At 37.6% G+C, this 20,847-nt stretch overlaps 1 protein-coding gene and 1 pseudogene across 1 annotated transcript in view; one reads left to right on the forward strand and one right to left on the reverse strand.

The window, feature by feature from the left end:
* Positions 1 to 20,847, reverse strand: part of THSD7B (thrombospondin type 1 domain containing 7B) — a 1,096,947-nt gene that overhangs the window by 823,379 nt on the left and 252,721 nt on the right. The gene's annotated exons all lie outside the window — the stretch shown is intronic.
* LOC136337954 (procathepsin L pseudogene) lies at positions 14,386 to 15,651 on the forward strand (annotated as a pseudogene).

Raw genomic sequence — 20,847 nt, forward strand, 5'->3', positions numbered from 1 at the left:
TGCATCTAACATGCAGTCCTGACCATTTAGTAAGCCTGACCAGAGAATTTAGACACTCCCAGGGCCCAACCTATAGACTCAGTTGAGTAGAAAACCAAGCCAGCAGTCCTATCCAACTGTTCTTAGCCAGTGGCACATCCACTCCATCCCCAACTTCTGAGCTCAAACAGCTGCTTTGTCCCAAAATAGACCACAATAGCAGGTTCACCTCCTAAGGACATTACTAGCAGAAACATCTAGAAACTCAAGTTTGCTAAATGAAACTTGTAAAGTCTGAAAGAAAAGCCAAATTACTCAATTATGCAGACATCAATGTAAAGCATCAAGAATAATAAAAAAAAAATCAGGTAAATATGACATCACCAAAATAAACTAATAAAGCTCCAATAACTGACCCTAAAGAAATGTAGACCTATGACTTGTCAAAGAATTTAGACTAATCCTCTTAGAGAATTTTAATGAACTCCAAAAATAAAAATACCAAACAAACAAACATACAAACAAAAAATACACAGACAACTAAATGGTAATAAGAAAATAATGCATAAAAAATCCCTAGAAAATCAACAAGGAAATAGAAAAAAAAAGAAAAAGAAAAATTCTAGAGTGGCAAAATACAAAAATTGAACTAAAGAATTAGTTCAAAGGCAGACTGAACCATGAAGAACAAAGCATCAGTGGCTTGGAGAATAGGACATTGAAGATTACATAGTCAGAGGAGAAAAAAAAGAGTGAAGAAAGCCTAAAGTAATTATGGGGCATAATGAAAAGAAACAATATTTGCATTTTGGAATTCCAGAAGGAGAAGAGAAAGAGAAATGGACAGAGAGTATATTTAAAGTAATAATAGCTGAAAACTTCCTAAACATGGGGAGGGAAACAGACATACATGTCCAAAAGGCCCAAAGGGTTCCAAAGTGTTTGAACCTGAATAGAATTCACTGAGACATGTTATAACTAAATTCTCACAAGTCAAATACAAAAAAAAAAAAATTTAAAAGCAGCAAGAGAAAATATAGAAGTTACATGCCAGGGAACCCTTATAAGACTATCAGCAAATTGCTCAACAAAAAAATTTTGGCCAGGAAGGATTGAGACAACACATTCAAATAAACAGGAATAACTGGCAGCTAAGAACTCTATACTCAGCATATAACCTTTAGAACTAAAAGAAGAATATAGACTTCCTTCAAAAAACAAAAGCTGAAGAAGTTCATTAACATCAGACCTGCCTGATTGTAATGCTTGCTAAAGGAAGTTCTTTGAGTTAAAGGAAAAGAATGCTAATTACTATCATCAAAATATAAAACAACACTCTAAGTCTCACTGGTAATAAATATATAACCACAGTTAAAGTCTGCAATATGATATTAATGAGGCATAATTCACTTACAAACAAATTTAAAAGTTTTTTAAAAGTGTAGTAAAAATAACAATAACTATAATAATTTATTAGTTATACAATATATAAAAATGTAGATTGTGACAGAAATAGTCTAAAATGTGAGGGGGAAATTAAAAACATAAAGTTTATTAATTCTACTGAAGTTAAACTATTACCAGTTGAAAATAGGGTGCTATAATTTTTTAAAAAATTTTTATTTTTATTTATTCATTTTAGAGGAGAGAGAGATATAGAGAGAGAGAGAGAAGGGGGGAGGAGCAGGAAGCATCAACTCCCATATATGCCTTTATCAGGCAAGCCCAAGGTTTTGAACCAGCAACCTCAGCATTCCAGGTCAATGCTTGATCCACTGTGCCACCACAGGTCAGGCTGGGTGTTATAATTTTAAGGTGTTTTATGTATGTCCCATGGTAACCATAAGACAAAATCCTGTGGTAATCACACAAAATACATAATAAAGAAGTCAAATCACTGACTTCTTTAATAAAAAAATACAGCATAATATATATTTATTATGACTGAATAAAAGACAGCAAAACACAAAAGGATAGCAGGATAAAAACAAGGAACAAGGGAACTACAAAACAAGCAGAACACAGTTAAAATGGTAACAGCAAGCCCTTACTTAGCAATAATTACTTTAAACAAAAGCTGAATAAATTATGTAAACAAAAGACAAAGAATGGCTGACTGTATTAAAAAAAAACAAGATCTAATAATATGCTTTCTACAAGACATTTCAAGTAAATGACAACAACAAAAAAAAGAAGAAATAAATAGATAAAAAGAAGAAAAAAATAGTTAGACAAAAGAAGAAAAAGATAGACAAAATCAATGTAAAACTAAAAATGGTCAAAAGAGACAAAGAAGGTCATTATATAATAATAAAGGGGCCCTATACACCAAGAAAAATATAATAATTTCAATTATTTATGCACCCAACATTGAAGCACTTAAATATTTAAAGCAAAAACTAACAGATAAAACTTTTTTAAAAAGGAACACAATAATAGTTGGAGACTTAAATACTCAACTCTCAACAATGAGTAGATCATCCAGACAGAATCAATAAGGAACAACACTACAGATCAAATAAATATAACAAACATAAAAAGAGCCTTCTATTCAACAGCAGCAGAATACACATTCTTTTCATTTGGACATGGAACATTTTCTAGAATAAGACATATGTTCAATCACAAAACTAATCTTAACAAATTCAAGAAGATTGAACTTAAACCAAGTCTGATCATAATGGCATGATACTAAAACTCAAAGTAAACTGGAAAATTTACCAACACATGGAAATTAAACAACACTCTCCGAAACAACCAATGGATCCAAAGAAATTTAAGGGATATAAGAAAGTTTGTTTAGACAAGCAAAAATGGAAACATAACATAGCAGTACTTGTGGTATGCAAGAAAAGAAGTTCTAAGAGGGAAGTTTATAGCAATAAATACCTATTTTAGGAAGCAAGAAAGATTTCAAATAAACAACCAAACTCTACATCTTAAGAAATTACAAAAAGAACAGAGCAGAAGAAAGGAAATAAAGATTAGAGCAGAAATAAAAATAAACAAATAAACAAACATAAAAACAATAAAAAAGATTAATCAAACTAAAATTGTTCTTTGAATAAAACTGAGAAACCTTTAGCTATACTAACCAAGAAAAAGAGGGAAAAAAACCCCAAATCAACAAAATTATAAATATAAAAGAAGAAAGTAAAATGTATATCACAGAAAGTTAAAGGATCATAAGAGGCTCTTATGAACAATTACACCAAGAAACTGGACAACTTCAAAACAGAAAAAATTTTAGAAACCACTTATCTAGACTGAATCAAGAAGAAAAAGAAATTCTGAACATATCAATTATAGTAAATATATTGAATCAGTAATCTAAATTCTCCTAACAAAGAGAAGCTCAGGATGAGATGGCTTCACTGGTTAATTTTTATCAAACATTTGAAGATGTATTAATACCAATACTTCTCAAACCCCTCTAAAAATATAAAAAGAAGGGAATACCCCCAAAAAACTATTGTATGAGGCCAGCATTATCCTGATTCCAAAAAGCAGGAAAGGATGCTACTAGAAAAGAAAAGTATAAGCCAACATACCTGATCCCTGATGAATATAAACATAAAAATTCTTTTTTTTTTATTTTTTATTTTTTTTTATTTATTTATTTATTTATTTTTTTAAAATTATTTTTATTTATTTATTCATTTTAGAGGAGAGAGAGAGAGAGAGAGGAAGAGGGAGAGAGAGAAGTGGGGGAGGAGCAGAAAGCATCAACTCCCATATGTGCCTTGACCGGGCAAGCCCAGGGTTTCGAACCAGCGACCTCAGCAGTCCAGGTCGACGTTTTATCCACTGCGCCACCACAGGTCAGGCAAACATAAAAATTCTTAATAAAAGACTAGCATGGTAGAGTGTTGGCCTGGCGTGCAGGAGTCGCGGGTTAGATTCCTGGCCAGGACACACAGGAAAAGCGCCCATCTGCTTCTCCACCCCTCCCCCTCTCCTTCCTCTCTGTCTCTCTCTTCCCCTCCCGCAGCCAAGACTCCATTGGAGCAAAGTTGGCCCAAGTGCTGAGGATGGCTCTATGGCTTCTGCCTCAGGCACTAGAATGGCTCTGGTTGCAACAGAGTGGTACCCCGGTTGGGCGGAGTATCCCCCCCTGGTGGGCAAGCTGGGTGGATCCCGGTCGGGCGCATGCAGGAGTCTGTCTTCTGACTGCCTCCTTGTTTCCAACTTCAGAAAAATTAAAAAAAAAAAAAAAAAGACTAGCAAACCCAATTCAGCAGCACATTTAAAAAGATCACTTGTTATGATTAAGTGGGATTTATCCCTGGGATACAATGATGGTTCAGCATGATACAGGACATTAATATAATAAAAGAAAAGAATCACATGATCATCACAATTGATAGAGAAAAATCTTTTGACAGAATTCAACATTTATTTATGGAAAAACAAACAAACAACAACAAACTACACCTAGAAGTAAAGAACTTATCTCAACATAAAGGGTGACAGCATTTCTATACACTAACAACAAATTCTCTGCAAAAAAAAAAAATTATTCTATTTATATGCATTTAAAACAATACTTAAATTTAACTAAGGAGGTAAATAATGACTACTTTAAAAACCAAAACACATTGAGTCTATAGCTTCAATGCAATCCCAGTGGCATTTTTCACAGAAATAAAAAATAACACTCCTAAAATTTACACAGAACTACAAAAGACCCTGAATAGCCAAAGAAATCCTTAGAGAAAACAAAACAGTAGACATCACACTTTGATTTCAAGCTATACTAAAAAGCTATAGTCATCAAAAGAGTATGGTACTGCCATAAAAACAGACAAACAGAGGAATGAAACAGAATTAAGAGCCCAGAAACAAATCTAAGTACTGTATATACAGTTAACTAATATATCACAAGAAAACCAACAAAACTTAACAGAGAACAGATAGTCTTTTCAATAAATGGTTTTGGGATAATTGTATAATCACATATGAAAATGAAACTGGATCCATTTCTTATGCCACTCCCAAAAATTAACTCAAAATGGACTAAAGACTGAAATGTAAGACCTCAAACTATGAAAATCCTAGAATAACACATAGTAGTAAATATTCTTGACATGGGTTTTAGCAATGATTTTTTAAATATGACACCTAAAGAATAAGCAAAAAAACAAAAAGTGAGACTAGCCTGACCATGCAGTGGTGCAGTGAATGGAGCATCAGCCTGGGATGCAGAAGATCCAGGTTCAAAACCCCAAGGTCACTGGCTTGAGTACGGGCTCATCGGCTTGAGTGCAGGGTTGCTGGCTTGAGCCCAAAGGTCACTGGTTTGAAGCCTAAGCTCGCTGGCTTAAGTCAGGGGTCACTCGCTCTGCTGGAGCCCCCCAGTCAAGGCATGTATGAGAAAGCAATCACTGAACAACTAAGGTGCCACAACCTAGAATTGAAGCTTCTCATCTCTCTCCCTTCCTGTTCGTCTGTCCCTGTCTGTACTTCTCTCTCTCTGTGTCTCTCTCTTAAAAAAAATAGTGGGATGATATCATACTAAAAAGCTTCTGAACAGCAAAAGAAATCATAAGCAAAAAAAACAAAAAAACCTATAAAATGGAAAAAAAAATTGTAAACCATATATATCTGGTAAGGGGTTAATACTCAAAATATATGAAGAACTCATACAACTCAACTGCCAAAAGAAAAAAGAAACAGCCAAAGTAAAAATCAGTAAAGGATCTGAACAGACAAGTCTCCAAAGTCAATATGCAAAAAGCCAACATAAAAAAGATGCTCAACATCACTAGTCATTAGGGAAATCCAAATTAAAACTACAATGACATATCTCCTCATGCCTATTAGCGTGGCCATCATCAGATATGTAATTTTCCCTGTGAAAGGTCCTGTTCTTTTCAGGACAAATCCATATAATGGATTGACATTTTTTTTCAATCCATTATAAGGAGCATATTGATAAACTTTAGTAACAACCACTAACCCCTAAGTCACCAATTACTCTCAAGAAAAATAGTGTGATTTACAGAATATAGAGCTATAGCAGTTCTTCTTGAATAATGATTCTTATTTCACACAAACCCATCTTTGAATTCTCATTATGACATGTTTTCTTCTGACTGATGACAAAAGTAATTTCTTACAAAATTATCAATTAATATTGACTTTTCAAAAACGTTTGATCTTCTCACAATTGAGACACTAAAAGTTGTAACTCTGCAACTGAATGCACGATTACTTTCAAGGATGGACCTGAAAACTATTATATTAAGTGAAATAAGCCAGGCAGGGAAAGAAAAATATCATATGGCCTCACTCATTTGAGGAATCCAATGAACAATGTGAACTGAGGAATGGAATAGAGACAGAGGCAGAATCAAAGGGACCAGAGGGAATGCGGGCATAGGGAAAGGGCATGAGAGGATGTGATCAGAGATTGAAAAAGAGATTCGTGAAATTATATATGAATAACACAGCATTATAGAGAGCAGGAAAGCAAATCCTGGAGAGAAGGAGGGAGGGTGTGGGGGAGGGGGACAAGGGGGATGTTGAGGGGAACATGGGATGGGGGTAGCATTTTGGGGGACACTAGAATCTATGTAAACACAATAAATTAAAATCAATAGAAAAAAAAGAGCACTGAGGAGTTGGAGGCAAATGACACTTTTTGGCAGACAAGTTAGGATTTTGTGACTAGCATTCAAAAACTCTATGATTTTTTTTAATTTTTTTTGTAGTGAGAAGTGGGGTCAGGGAGGCAGGCAGAAAGATTCTACATGCACTTGACCAGGATCCACCTGGCATGACCACTAGGGGGAAAAGTTCAGCCCCTCTGGGGCATTGCTCCACTGCAATCAGAGCCATTCTAGTGCATGAGGCAGAGGCCATGGAGCCAACTTTGCTCCAATGGAGCTTGGCTGCGGGAGAGGAAGAGAGAGATAGAGAGAAAGGAGAAGGGGAAGGGTGGAGAGCAGATGGGCACTTCTTCTGTGTACCCGAGCTGAGAATCTAACCTGGGACTTTCACATGCTGGGCTGATGCTCTACCACTGAGCCAACTGGCCAATCCTATGATATTTTTAATAACAAGAAGTAATGGAGAGGAACGGCAAGATGGTGATGGAGTTGGCGGACGGACCAACTTCCACCTCCCAGAACCAAAGTGTATCACAACTTAATTTTAAGAACCATCATCTGGAAAAACCAAGTTTGGACTAAACTAAGAGGACTTATTAAGCAAGGATCACTGAAGAAGCCACAGTGAGACTGGTAGAAGAAGCAGAAACGTGGAGAGGGTTGCTCAGCTCCTGAGAGCAAGAAGAAGCCCAGAGGGACTCGCATGGTGGTGGGAAGTGAGTTTAGAGCAGGGGTAGTCAACCTTTTTATACCTACCGCCCACTTTTGTATCTCTGTTAGTAATAAAGTGTTCTAACCACCCACAAGTTCCACAGTAATGGTGATTTATAAAGTAGGAAAGTAACTTTATTTTATAAAACTTATAAAGTAGAGTTACAGCAAGTTAAAGCATATAATAATAATTACTTACCAAGTACTTTATGTCAGATTTTTGCTGTTTGGCAGAATAAATCTTTATAAAACAACTTATTATAGTTAAATCTATCTTTTTATTTATACTTTGGTTGCTCCGCTACCACCCACCATGAAAGCTGGAATGCCCACCAGTGGGCGGTAGGGACCAGGTTGACCATCACTGGTTTAGAGAAAAGAGGAGGGACCTGGGTCCCAGAAATAAAGCCACAGCCTGCAGCCCCAGAGCCTAGGAAAGGAGTACAGATAGTATTCAGCTGTGAAACAAGCCAGGATACTGTTTGCAAAAAAGACACAGATTTCTCAGACCCAGGATTTGTCTTAAAGGGTCCACTCAGAAAACCTTTTTCACAACCACCCACCTAGGGCTTTGGGGTACAGGTAGAGCTGAGAGGAACAGAGTAGCATGAAAAGAGTGTAATCTAGGAGGCACAGGGAGAAACACTTTGAGGGACAGCCACCCCAACCCCTGGGCTGAGTCACTCCCCAAATCTAAAGTGAATAATTTTTCTGAAACCAGAAATACCAGCAAAGGAAAGCAGGTCACCAGCCAAACAGAAGCTCTCCTGCTGCAGTCAGAGCAAAGAATCGCTTAGAAGCAGGGAGCCATCAGGGATACAGTATTAACTGCTGAGGTATGAGCTGCATCTCCACCCCCACACTGCTGAGTGCTTGCTGGAGGGAAGGTGGCATTTGGACATGGAAGTGTGGTCCTAGTTGGCAGGGGTGAAAGCCAGGGGCTGAATGCAGCTACAGCCTGGCCATAAGTGCAGTCCTGGGCAGAAGCCAAGGCCTACTGTGATTGAACCTGGTGCCAGCACAGTCCCACCTGGTGGGGGCAGAGGCTGAGCGCAGCCCAGTGGCAGAAGGAGTGCGCAAAAGCAGTCTAACCTCCAGCTGCAAGCCAGGTGCACAAGAACAGTTCCTCCTGCAGGGGCAAGGTGAAAGCCTGGGAACTGGCTGAGACTTGTGGCTGGGTGTAGGAGCAGAGCCCCACCTGCAGGACCGAGGCTTGCAGCCCTGATGCTAGCATGTGGCCACACCATTCTTATACACAGACAAAATAGGAAGGCAGAGAAATGCAACCCAAGTGAATCAACAAGAGAAATCCCCAGAAAAAGATCTGAATGAGATGGAAATTACCAAATTACTGAAAGAAGAGTTTAAAATAATGATTGTTAGGTTGCTCAAAGATCTTAGAACAACAACAATGGACAAAATGAGCACCTAAATAAAGAGATAACAAGTATACAAAAGGATATTGGAATAATAAAAAAGAATAAGTCAGAAATGACAAATACAATATTAGAAATAAAGACCCACTGGAAGGAATTAAAAACAGGATGGATGAAGCTGAGGTTTGAATCAGTGAGTTAGAGCAGTGATTTTTCAACCTTTGTTTCTCACGCACTCATAACCTAATTACTAAAGAAAAAGGGGCCCTGACCTCTTCTTCTTTAGTAACTAATTTATTTGTGCCATGAGATGAAAATGGTTGTATTTAATCAGGGGCACTGACCTTAGTAATTAGTGTGTGTTTTTGCCATGAAAATAAAGGTTGAAAATCACTGAGTTAGAGGACAAGATAAATGAAAGCACAGAAGCAGAGCTGCAAAAAGAAAAGAGGTTCAAAAAGTCTGAGGAAACTCTAAGAGAGCTCTGTGACAACATGAAGAGAAATAACATCCATATCATAGGGGTTCCTGAAGGAGAAGATAAAGAACAAGGAATAGAGAATCTGATGGAAGAAATCATAGCTAAAAACTTTCCAAAATTGATGAAGGATAAAGTCAGACAAGTTCAAGAAGCACAGAGGATAAATCCAAAAAGGTTCACACCAAGACACATCATAATTAAAATATAAAAATTAAAATATAAAGAAGGAATATTAAAGCTTTAAGAGAAAAGTAGTCAATTACCTACACAGGAGCCCCCATAAGGATGACATCTGACTTCTCAACAGAGACATCAGAGGCCAGAAGGAAATGGCAAGAAATATTCAAATAATGCAAAACAAGAGCCTGCAACCAAGACTTCTCTATCCAGCAAGGCTATCATTTAAAATAGAAGGAGAAAAAAAAATAAAATAGAAGGAGAGCCTAACCAGGCAGTGGCGCAGTGGATAGAGCATCGAACTGGGATTCAGAGGACCCAGGTTTGAGACCCTGAGGTCACCAGCTTGAGCGCAGGCTCATCTGATTTGAGCAAAAGCTCACCAGCTTGGACCCAAGGTCGCTGGCTCGAGCAAGGGGTTACTCAGTCTGCTGAAGGCCCACGGTCAAGGCACATATGAGAAAGCAATCAATGAACAACAAAGATGTTGCAATGCATAACAAAAAACTAATGATTGATGCTTCTCATCTCTCCATTCCTGTTTCTCTGTCCCTGTCTATCCCTCTCTCTGACTCTCTCTCTGTCTCTGTAAAAAAAATAAAAATTAAAAACAAATAAATAAATATATAAAATTGAAGGAGAAATAAAAGGCTTCCCAGACAAAAAAAACACTCAAGGAATTTATTACAATCAAACCAATATTACAAGAAATGTTAAGGGGCCTGCTGTAAACAAAACAAAGGGAGGAATCTAGTAAAAAAGGAATGTAGATTTAAAGAATAAAATGGCAATAAACAACTATATATCACTAATAACCTTAAATGTAAATGGATTAAATGCTCCAATCAAAAGACATAGAGTAGTTGCATGGATAAGAAAACAGAACCCGTACGTATGCTGTCAACAAGAGACACACCTCAAAACAGAGGATACACATAGACTGAAAGTAAAGAGTTGGAAAATATATTTCATGCAAATAGAAATTTAAAAAAAGCTATGGTAGCAATACTCAAAAAAAATAGACTTTAAAACAAAGGCTATAGTAAGGGATAAAGAAGGTCACTACATAATGATAAAGGGAGCAATCCAACAGGAAGATATAACCATTATAAATATCTGTGCACTTAATATAAGAGCACCCAAATATATAAAGCAGATTTTGATGGGCATAAAGGGTGAGATCAATAGCAATACTAATAATAGTAGGGGATTTTAATACCCCACTAACATCACTGTATAGATCCTCAAGAAAGAAAATTAACAAAGAAATAGCAGACTTAAAGGACACACTAGATCAACTGGATTTAACAGATATCTTCAGAACCTTTCACCTTAAGGCAGCAGAATATACATTCTTTTCAAGTACTCATGGTACATTCTCTAGGATAGACCACATGCTAGGACATAAAATGAGTCTCAACAAACTTAACAAGACTGAAATCATATCAAGTATCTTCTCAGATCACAATGGCATAAAACTAGAAATCAACAATAAAAAACCTGAAAAAAAATCATACACTTGGAGACTAAATAGCATGTTAGTTAAATAATGAATGGGTTAACAATGAGATGAAGAAAGAAATCAAAATTTTTCTTGAAACAAATGAAAATGAACATACAACAACTCAAATATATGGACACAGCAAAAGCAGTCCTGAGAAGGAAGTTCATAGCACTACAGACATACCTTAAAAAGCTAGAAAAAGCTCAAGTAAATAATTTAACCTTGCATCTAAAAGAACTAGAAAAAGAACAGCAAGTAAAACCCAGAAGAAGTAGAAGGAAGGAAATAATAAAGATCAGAGCAGAAATAAATGACATAGAGGCTAAAGAAACAGTAAAAAGGATCAATGAAACCAAGAGCTGGTTCTTCGAAAAGGTAAACAATATTGATAAACCTTTAACCAGTCTCACCAAGAGAGAGAGAGAGAGAGAGAGAGAGAGAGAGAGAGAGAGAGAGGACTCAAATAAATAAAATTAGAAACGGGAGAGGAGAAATAACAACTGACACAGCAGAAGTAGAAAGGCTTGTAAGAAAATACTATGAAGAACTGTATGCCATAAAATTAGACAACGTAGGTGAAATGGACAAATTCCTAGAAACATATAATCTTTCAAAAATCAATATAGAAGAATCAGAAAACCTAAACAGACTAATTTCATCAAATAAGATCGAAACAGTTATCAAAAAATTCGCAACAAACAAAAGCCCTGGGCCAGATGGCTCCACAGGCAAATTTTATTCAAAGAACTAACTCCTATCCTTCTCAAGCTATTTCAAAAAATTCAAGAGGAGGGAAGACTTTCAAACTCCTTTTATGAGGCGAGCATAATACTGACTCCAAACCCAGGCAAAGACACTACAAAGAAAGAAAACTATACACCAATATCCCTGATGAACTTAGATGCTATAATTCTCAACAAAATATTAGCAAACCGGATCCAGCAATACATGAAAAAAATCATACATCAGAAGGAGGTGGGATTTATTCTAAGGATACAAGGCTGGTACAATATCCTCAAATCAATCAATGTGATTCAACACATAAATAAAAGAAAGGATAAAAAGCACATGATAATATCAATAGATACCGAAAAAGCATTTGATAAAATCCAGCACCCATTTATCATCAAAACTCTCAGCAAAATGGGGATTCAGGGAGCAAACCACAACATGATAAAGGCCATCTATGACAAACCCAAAGCCAACATCATAATCAAAGGGCAAAAATTAAAAGAAATACCCTTAAAATCAGAAACAAGGCAGGAGTGCCCCCTTTCACCACTCTTATTCAACATAGTTCTGGAAGTCCTAGCCACAGCAATCAGACAAGAAGAAAAGATAAAAGGCATCAAAATTGGAAAAGAAGAAGTAAAACTATCATTATTAGCTGATGATATGATATTGTATATAGAAAACCCTAAAGTCTCAGTCAAAAAACTACTGGACCTGATCAATTAATTCAGCAAGGTGGCAGGATATAAAATTAATACTCAGAAATCAGAGGCATTTTTATACACCAACAATGAACTGTGTGAAAGAGAAATTAAGGAAACAATTCCCTTCAATATTGGAACAACAAAAAAAAAGTGCCCAGGAGTAAATTTAACCAAAGAGGTTAAAGACTTGTACTCAGGAAACTATAAAACTATGATAAAAAAAAATCAAGGAAGATACAACCAAGGGGAAGTATATACTGTGTTCATGGATAGGAAGAATAAACATCATTAAACTATCTATATTGTCCAAAGCAATCTATAAATTCAATGCAGTTCCTATTAAAATACCAATGATATACTTCAAAGATATAGAACACATATTCCAATAATTTATATGGAGCCAAAAAAGAACATGAATAGCCTCAGCAATCCTGAAAAAGAAGAATAAAGTGGCTTGTATCACATTTCCTGATATCAGGTTATACTACAAGGCCATTGTACTCAAAATAGTTTGGTACTGGCATAAGAACAGGCATAGAGATCAATGGAGCAGAACAGAGAAACCAGAAATAAATTCACACTTAAATGGACAATTGATATTTGACAAAGGAGGAAAGAACATACAATCAAGTAAAGACAGTCTCTTTAACAAATGGTGTTGGAAAAATTGGACAGATACAGTTAAAAAAAATAAAACTAGACCATCAACTTACACCATTCACATAAGTAAAATCAAAATGGATAAAACACTTAAATGTAAGTCGTGAAACCATAAACATCTTGGAAGAAAACATAGGCAGTAAACTCTCTGATATCTCTTGTAGCAATATATTTGCTGATTTATCTCCATAGGCAAGTGAAATAAAGGACAGAATAAACAGATGGGACTATATGAAACTAAAAAGCCTTTGCACAGCAAAAGACACCATTAATAAAATAAAAAAAAACTGCCCACACAATGGGAGAATATATTCGCCAATATGTCTGATAAAGGGTTAATAACCAAAATTTATGAAGAACTTGTAAAACTCAATACCAGGAAGATAAACAATCCAATCAAAAAATGGGCAAAGAAAATGAATAGACACTTCTCCAAAGAGGACATACAGATGGCCAATAGGCATATGAAAAAAATGCTAAACATCACTAATCATTAGAGAAATGCACATTAAAACCACAATGAGATACCATGTCACACCTGTCAGAATGGTGCTCATCAACAAAACAACACATAATAAGTGCTGGAGAGGGTGCGAAGAAAAGGGAACCCTCCTGCACTGCTGGTGGGAATGCAGACTGGTGCAGCCACTGTGGAACAGTATGGAGATTCCCCCAAAAATTAAAAATGGAACTGCCCATTGAACCAGCTATTCCACTTTTAGGAAAATATCCTATGAATACCAAATCACTGATTCAAAAGAAGAAATGCACCCCCATGTTTATTGCAGCATTGTTTACAATAGCCTAGGTTTGGAAACAGCCCAAGTATCTGTCAGGGGACAAGTGAATTAAAAAGCTGTGGTACATATACACAATGGAATACTACACGGCTGTGAGGTAGAAGAAAATCTTACCTTTTGTGACAACATGGATGGATCAGGAAACTATCATGCTAAGTGAAATATGCCAGGCAGAGAAAGAAAAATATCCTATGACCTCACTCATTTGAAGAATCAAATGAACAATGTGACCTGAGCAATGGAACAGAGGCAGAGCTGGGATCAGAGGGAAAGCGGTCAGAGGGAAAGTAGAAGAGAAGATAGAATCAGAGAAAGGAAAGAGATTAATGAAATTATATATACATAATACAGCATTATAGAGAATAGGACAGCAAATCCTAGAGAGAGGGAAGGGGGGAAGGCCTTGGGGAAGGGGTATGGGGGGCTGAGGGGAATAAGGTGAGGGGGTGAGATATATTTGGTAGGACACTTGAACCTATGTAAACACAAACTAAAATCATAAATAAAAATATAATTAAAAAAGAAAAAGAAAATACCCACCAGGAACAAAACAATCATTAAAAAAAGAAGTAATGGAGGGATTGGAGCTCCCTGGACCTGCAAGTACTGACTGCACATGTGCAGCTGCTCCCACTGCAGGTTTTAGAAATATGAATCCTTCACTATTCCTGACTGCCTTTTGCTTGCGAGCAGCCTCAGATGCTCTAAAACCTGATCACAGTTTAGCTGCACAATGGCACCAGTGGATGGCAACACACATGAAACTATATAACGAAATGAAGAAGGCCGGAGAAGATCCATGTGGGAGAAGACAAAAACGGACTGCACAATCAGGAACGCAGCCAAGGGAATCCGCCTCACCATGGCACTGAGTGGCTTTGGTGACACGACCAACGAAGAACTCAGGCAGGTGTAGAATGGCCTTCAGAACCAGAAGCACAGGTCTGACATGTGGTGGTACAGTGGAGAGAGCCTCCACCTGGAACCCTGGAATGTTGAGGTTGCCAGCTGAAAATCCAAGACTAAAGTGGAGCAACTATGTGCTGATACTTTTCACTCCCCATCCCTCTCTTTCTCTGTAAAATCAATAAATAAAAATGATTTTCTTTTTTTTTCTTTTTAGGTGAGAGGAGGGGAGGTAGACAGACTCCTGCATGCACCCTATCTGACCCAACCTGGCTACCCCATCTTGGGCTGATGCTTAAATACTGAACTATTTTTAGTGCCTAAGGCTGATGTACTCCAACTGAGCTATCCTCCTGGGACCAAGTTTGAATCAATCAAGCCACTGGCTTTTGGGAGGGGAAGAAGGAGAAAAAGGGAAGTGGGAGGGGGTGAGAAACAGAGGGTCACTCCTCTTGTGTGTTCTCACCAGGAATCAAACCTTGGATTCCATATACCAGGCCAACACACTATCCACTAAGCCACCAGTCAGGGCCAAATAAAATATTAAAAACAAAAAACCCAATGCACAGGAAAGTGGAAGTTTTCAGAGAACTTCTTTTTGATGTTCCCCCCTTCTGTGGATTGAAGAGAAAAAGGCTATATAACTCCTGGGAAGAAACAGAGTCATTATATTTCTTATTGGGCTTTTAGTGCAACTGATACCCTTGCAAGGCAGCTGTTCCAGAAAATTGGCAAACTTGTTTTACTGAATGAACAGAACCTGGAGGACTGCTCTCAATCTCAATGCAACGAGGCTCCATTGGTGGCATAACGGATAATGCCTTCCAGTATGTGAGGACAACAAAGGCCTGGACTCAAGAAATACTATCTATATCATGCAAGTGATGAATCCTGCAAAAACAAGCCTGAGGTTTGTTGCTGCCAATGACACTGGCTTCGTGGACATTCATAAGCAGGAGAGGTCTCTGATGAAAGCAGTGGCAAGTGTGGGTGCATTTCTGTTGCTATAAAACCAAGCTGAAGATCTTTCTAGTTTTATTAATAAAAAGCTTTTATTATGAATCAAAATACATCAACAAGACTTGAGTCATGTTAGTCCGGTGGTTGGTGATGTTTTGTGTGTGTGTATATGTGTGACAGAGACAGCAAGAGAGACAGACAGGGACAGACAGGCAGGAAAGGAGAGAGATGAGAAACATCAAGTTTTTATTGCAACACCTTAGTTGTTCATTGATTGCTTTCTCATATGTGCCTTGACCTGGGAGGCTCCATCCAAGCCAGTGAACCCTTGCTTAAGCCAGCGACCTTGGGCTTCAAGCCAGTGACCTTGTGGTCATGTCTATGATCCCATGCTCAAGCCAGCGACCCCACACTCAAGCTGGTGAGCCTGGCCCAAGCCAGATGAGCCCACATTCAAGTTAGTGACCTCGGGGTTTCAAATCTGAGTCCTCTGCATCCCAGTCCAATGCTCTATCCACTGCACCACCATCTGGTCAGGGTTGGCGATGGTTTTGAAGGAGCAAATTAAAAAACAATAAGGATTGAGTTGTCAAGAAAAGCTGAGGTAGCCTGACCTGTGGTGGCTCAGTGGATAAAGCATCAACTTGGAATACTGAGGTTGCCAATTTGAAACCCTGGGCTTGCCTGGTCAAGGCACACATGGGAGTTGATGCATCCTACTCCTTTCCCTTCACTTTCTCTTTCTCTCTTTCCTCTCTCTTTAAAAATGAATTTAAAAATCTTAAAAAAATAAACAATTAAAAAAATAAAAGAAAAGCTGGGGTACAGCTTGGGACATAGATGGCAACATAAAAATGGCCCAAGACTGGAACAACAACTTTGAAATTGCCACCGTAGCCAGCTATCCTATTTACTGTGTGAAATGATAGTGATAAAGGACAGTATTACAGGCCTTGACCAGTTAGCTCAGTGGTAGTCTGCTCAGCATATGGAAGTCCTGGGTTTGATTCCTGGTCAGGGCACACAGGAGAAGTGACCATTTGCTTCTCTTTCCCTCCCTCTCCCTCTTTCCTCTCTCTTTCTCTCTTCCCCTCCTGCAGCCATGGCTTGGTTGGAATAAGTAGGCTGGGTGCTGAGGATGGCTCCATGGCCTCGCCTCTGGTACAAAAATAGCTCAGTTGCTAAGCAATGGAGCAGTGGCCCTAGATGGGCAAAGCATCGCTGCGTGGGGGTGGGGGGGTTGCTGGGTGGATATGGGTCAGGATGCATGCAGAAGTCTCTCTCTCTCTGCTTTCCTGCTTCTCACTCAAGAAAAATTAAAAAACAAAACAAAAAAATAAAACCAGAAAGATATGATTAAGAGCAGACTATCCAGAGGAGAAATTTTATCTTATAACTGATCAAAACTTATTATGTGGAATAAAACACTTGAATCACTGAACATCTAAACTATGATTTGAATTGCATGACATTTTATACTGGTAAAATACTACCACTTCTTTAATTATGTTATTAATTAATTTTTGCACAGTTTTGTATGAATGACTTGTCTAATAACTTTCAATTTTGATGTTTTAAAGAATGTGTAAAGTTTCATCTTTTACAATAAAACAATTTCAAAGTAAAAATAAAAGTAATATATAACCTAGAAATGAAAATGCTGTAGTCAGAAAAATGGCAGATTGGAATCTCAGTTCTACCACGTGCATTGCTTAACCATGGGCACGTTACTGCACTGCTCTATGACTCTTCCCCCGGTCTAGAAGATGGAACTGATAATGTTCCCCTCAGAATTATCTGTGATGACTGATGAGCTGATGGATGAACAGACAGGCCCAACAGAGAGTGGGCATATGTTAAATAGTTACATATAAAGAATATTTCTAGGTGAAGCAGGCCACCTGAAGATGGCACTTTAAAGAAATTCATATAAAAGTCAGAACATTTTCAGCCCTGCAGAGAGAAAGACCCTTTCATTTAATAATTTTGTATCTCAATGACTGCCGTGTCAAGCCTTATATTTCTGCTTTATATCTAACAGGAGATTCTCAGCCATTGATTTCAAGAATTTGAACAACTCTTCTCCTATTATATCCCTATTATCTTTTTAATCTGCTCTTTAAATTGTGTTAAAGGCCAGGAAACACAGTAACCTGCTCCCTTTCTCCCCTCTAAGCATTTATTCAGGCCATTTCTCATTCCTAAAATGTCCTTAGCAAACCTTCAACCTCCCTCTTTTAAGATTTTTCTAAAGAAGCACAACTCCAAGACAATCAAATTATGTCTCTGAGTTCTGTGTGTTAAGCATTTCTAAAAAGCAATGTATGGTCGCTTCCATTGAATCAACACAGAAAAACAGCCTCTAGTTCAACTCTTCACATTAGGCAGATCACCCTAACTGACTTAAAATCAATAAATAATGAGATTTAGAGATTTAATAGTGAAAAATGTGAAATATTTGAAAAGTTCATGAGGTGGCTATAGTGAACTAGGTAACAGACTGAGTTAGTACATGGATGGTCAATTTATCCAGGTGACTTGAACAATAATGAACACTCATGATATTGGTTTTTGCTGCCCGTCCACTAAAAAGAGATCCACCATCTACCTTTTATCTTCTAAATGAAATCTAAATATGATATGAAAAGTATTAAAAAAATCTGAACCCAAACTGGAGAGTTAATATAATGCATAGAAATGTATTTTTAAATATATTTTTAAAATTAGTGGAAATTGAGGGTAAAGAATTAAGGCAAAAGAGAGGAAAAAAAGAAGACATGAGAATAGTGGTATGGACTCAAATATATATAAATTTATATAAATTAAGGAAGGAAACAAAATAAAAAATGCTAGAGTGAGACTGACAATAATGTTTAACCTAATATGGACCCTGTGGAGAATGCAATTTGTGTTAGATCTTATGGAGAATGATGAAACCCAAAGAGTAAAAGCCCAAAGGTATGGTCCCTGTTTTCCAAGAACATAACGTAATTGAGGGGAGTGGGGAAGGGCACATCATGAAGAAAGCGTTAAAAAAAAATCAAGAGACCAAAGAGAAAATATATGTGCTGAGATGGTGTAGCTGAGAGGATAGGGCATGCATGAACTTGGAAATCTCCTAGGTCCTATTCTGACACTGAATGGCCTCATAATCTTGTAGCTCAAGTGACCCAATCTGAACCTCAGCTTTCTTATCTGTAACATGAGCAGATTTTACTACGTGATGTTTATAGGACTTTATATGATTTCAGTTCACTGAGGAGACATAGCTCCTAATCTTGATTTAAAACTTCTTGCAAGAAAAGAAGGAGGAAGTTAAAGGAGGGGTATGAATGGATATTGACAAAGTGTTAAACAAGAAATCCCAGGCAAAGCAAAAGTCATGTACAAAAAAACCAAAGCTGGAAATGAAAGTCATAACTGCAAGGCAAAACTCATAGCCACTGGGTTGAAATGTGGACTTGGAGAAAAATAGCAGTAATGAGATAGAAAAGGAGGTAGGAACTTGGAGACCAGTTGCTCAACTGAGGACGCAAAAATGCATGAGAATAAAATAATCAAGATAGTATCTGAAGAATGAGCAAAGTTTTTTTGTTCTTGTTGTCTTTTGTAATTTTCTGAAGTTGGAAACAAGAGGCAGTCAGACAGACTCCCACATGCGCCCAACCAGGATCCACCCAGCATGCCCACCAGGGGGTGATGCTCTGCCCATCTGGGGCATCACTCTGCTGCAACCAGAGCCATTCTAACGCCTGAGGCAGAGGCCACAGAGCCATCCTCAGCGCCCGGGCCAACTTTGCTCCAATGGAGCCTTGGCTGCAGGAGGGGAAGAGAGAGACAGAGAGGAAGGAGAGGGGGAGGGGTGGAGAAGCAGATGGGTGCTTCTCCTGTGTGCTCTGGCTGGGAGTCGAACCTGGGACTCCTGCACACCAGGCCGATGCTCTACCACTGAGCCAACTGGCCAGGGCCAAAGTTATTTTTTAAAGGAAAAAGGAAAAGGTTTGATAAAGGGGAGCAAAGACACTGAAATGCAATTAAAAGTCAGAAAAGTAGAAAAATCGCTCTTGAGTTGATAAATAGGAGATAAAAGTAAGTAGGAGTGAGAAAATGAATGAGTAGGAGGTTTAGAAAAAGTAGATTAAGGTTAGAACGTAGATAAATGATCAACGATTTGAGCATTACTGCTGAATTGGAGCCTTCAGCACTGCATCAAAATGGGCATTTCAGGGTCTTTAAAGCAGCTGAGAGAGTTTGGTTTCTGCCTTTGCTTTAGCTGCCAAACTCAAAGCATCTATAAACAGGACAAGAGTAGAAGGGGGAGTGAAATCAATGGAGGATTCCAGTGAAATATTTCTTCCTCCCGAGGTCATAACCGATTAATTGGTCTAAAATTGGACTTCCAGCAGTACTGAATGCAATAGAACTCGAACAATAATTATTGTCTTTGCTAACATTTAGGGAACCCTTCGATGCACTAGGAACCATGCTGTTTCACATGAATCATGTTAGTGATTCCTGTGAAAGTACAGGAAAAAATGTAAGTGGCCGGAAAGTATAATTCTATTCTTCTTATCCTTTCTTCATTTACATACAAAAGTCAACCCTCCTAATAAAAAAAAACTATTAAAAAGCCAGATGCTGAGGGCAGAAGGATCCAGTTGTTGTCACACCGGGGAAGAACCTGCAGAAGTATCCTTACCACCTCACGCAGGGGAGTCCAAGAGCATCTACACCAGTGGAAAGAAATTAGGGAGATGTCAAACCGAAAAAGACTGCAGTGCATAAAGTTACATGAGCCAATAAAATAGAACACATGCTCTTAAAATTTTCAGCTTCTAATTTTTATTCTCAAATGTAAACATAATATTACTACCCAGAAGGTGGATGAGGAACAGCTGAGGAGAATTTAGTTCTCATGAACAGTGAAATAAGGTAACATCACTCATACTTATAACTAACTAGATCATTTCTGTAACAACTATGGGAGAAACCTTTCAAAATGCAATGGCATGTTGTTGAGATTTCTTTCTCATTAAATAAATAAATAAATAAATAAATATAAAAACATCTGCAAAGGTATGCCTTGTAGTTCTCTAATTAATGATCAAAAATGCATTTACTTCAGCGTAATTGCACATTTTCACATAAAGTCTTATTTGATTGTAATTAGCACAGACTACAAAACTTAATTAGGACTAATCATTTCTTAATGCAATCAGAATCCCAGAAGAGCAATATAAACAGAT

The sequence above is a fragment of the Saccopteryx bilineata genome, chromosome 5 (genome assembly GCF_036850765.1).
Source record: "Saccopteryx bilineata isolate mSacBil1 chromosome 5, mSacBil1_pri_phased_curated, whole genome shotgun sequence".
NCBI classification, from domain to species: Eukaryota; Metazoa; Chordata; class Mammalia; order Chiroptera; family Emballonuridae; genus Saccopteryx; species Saccopteryx bilineata.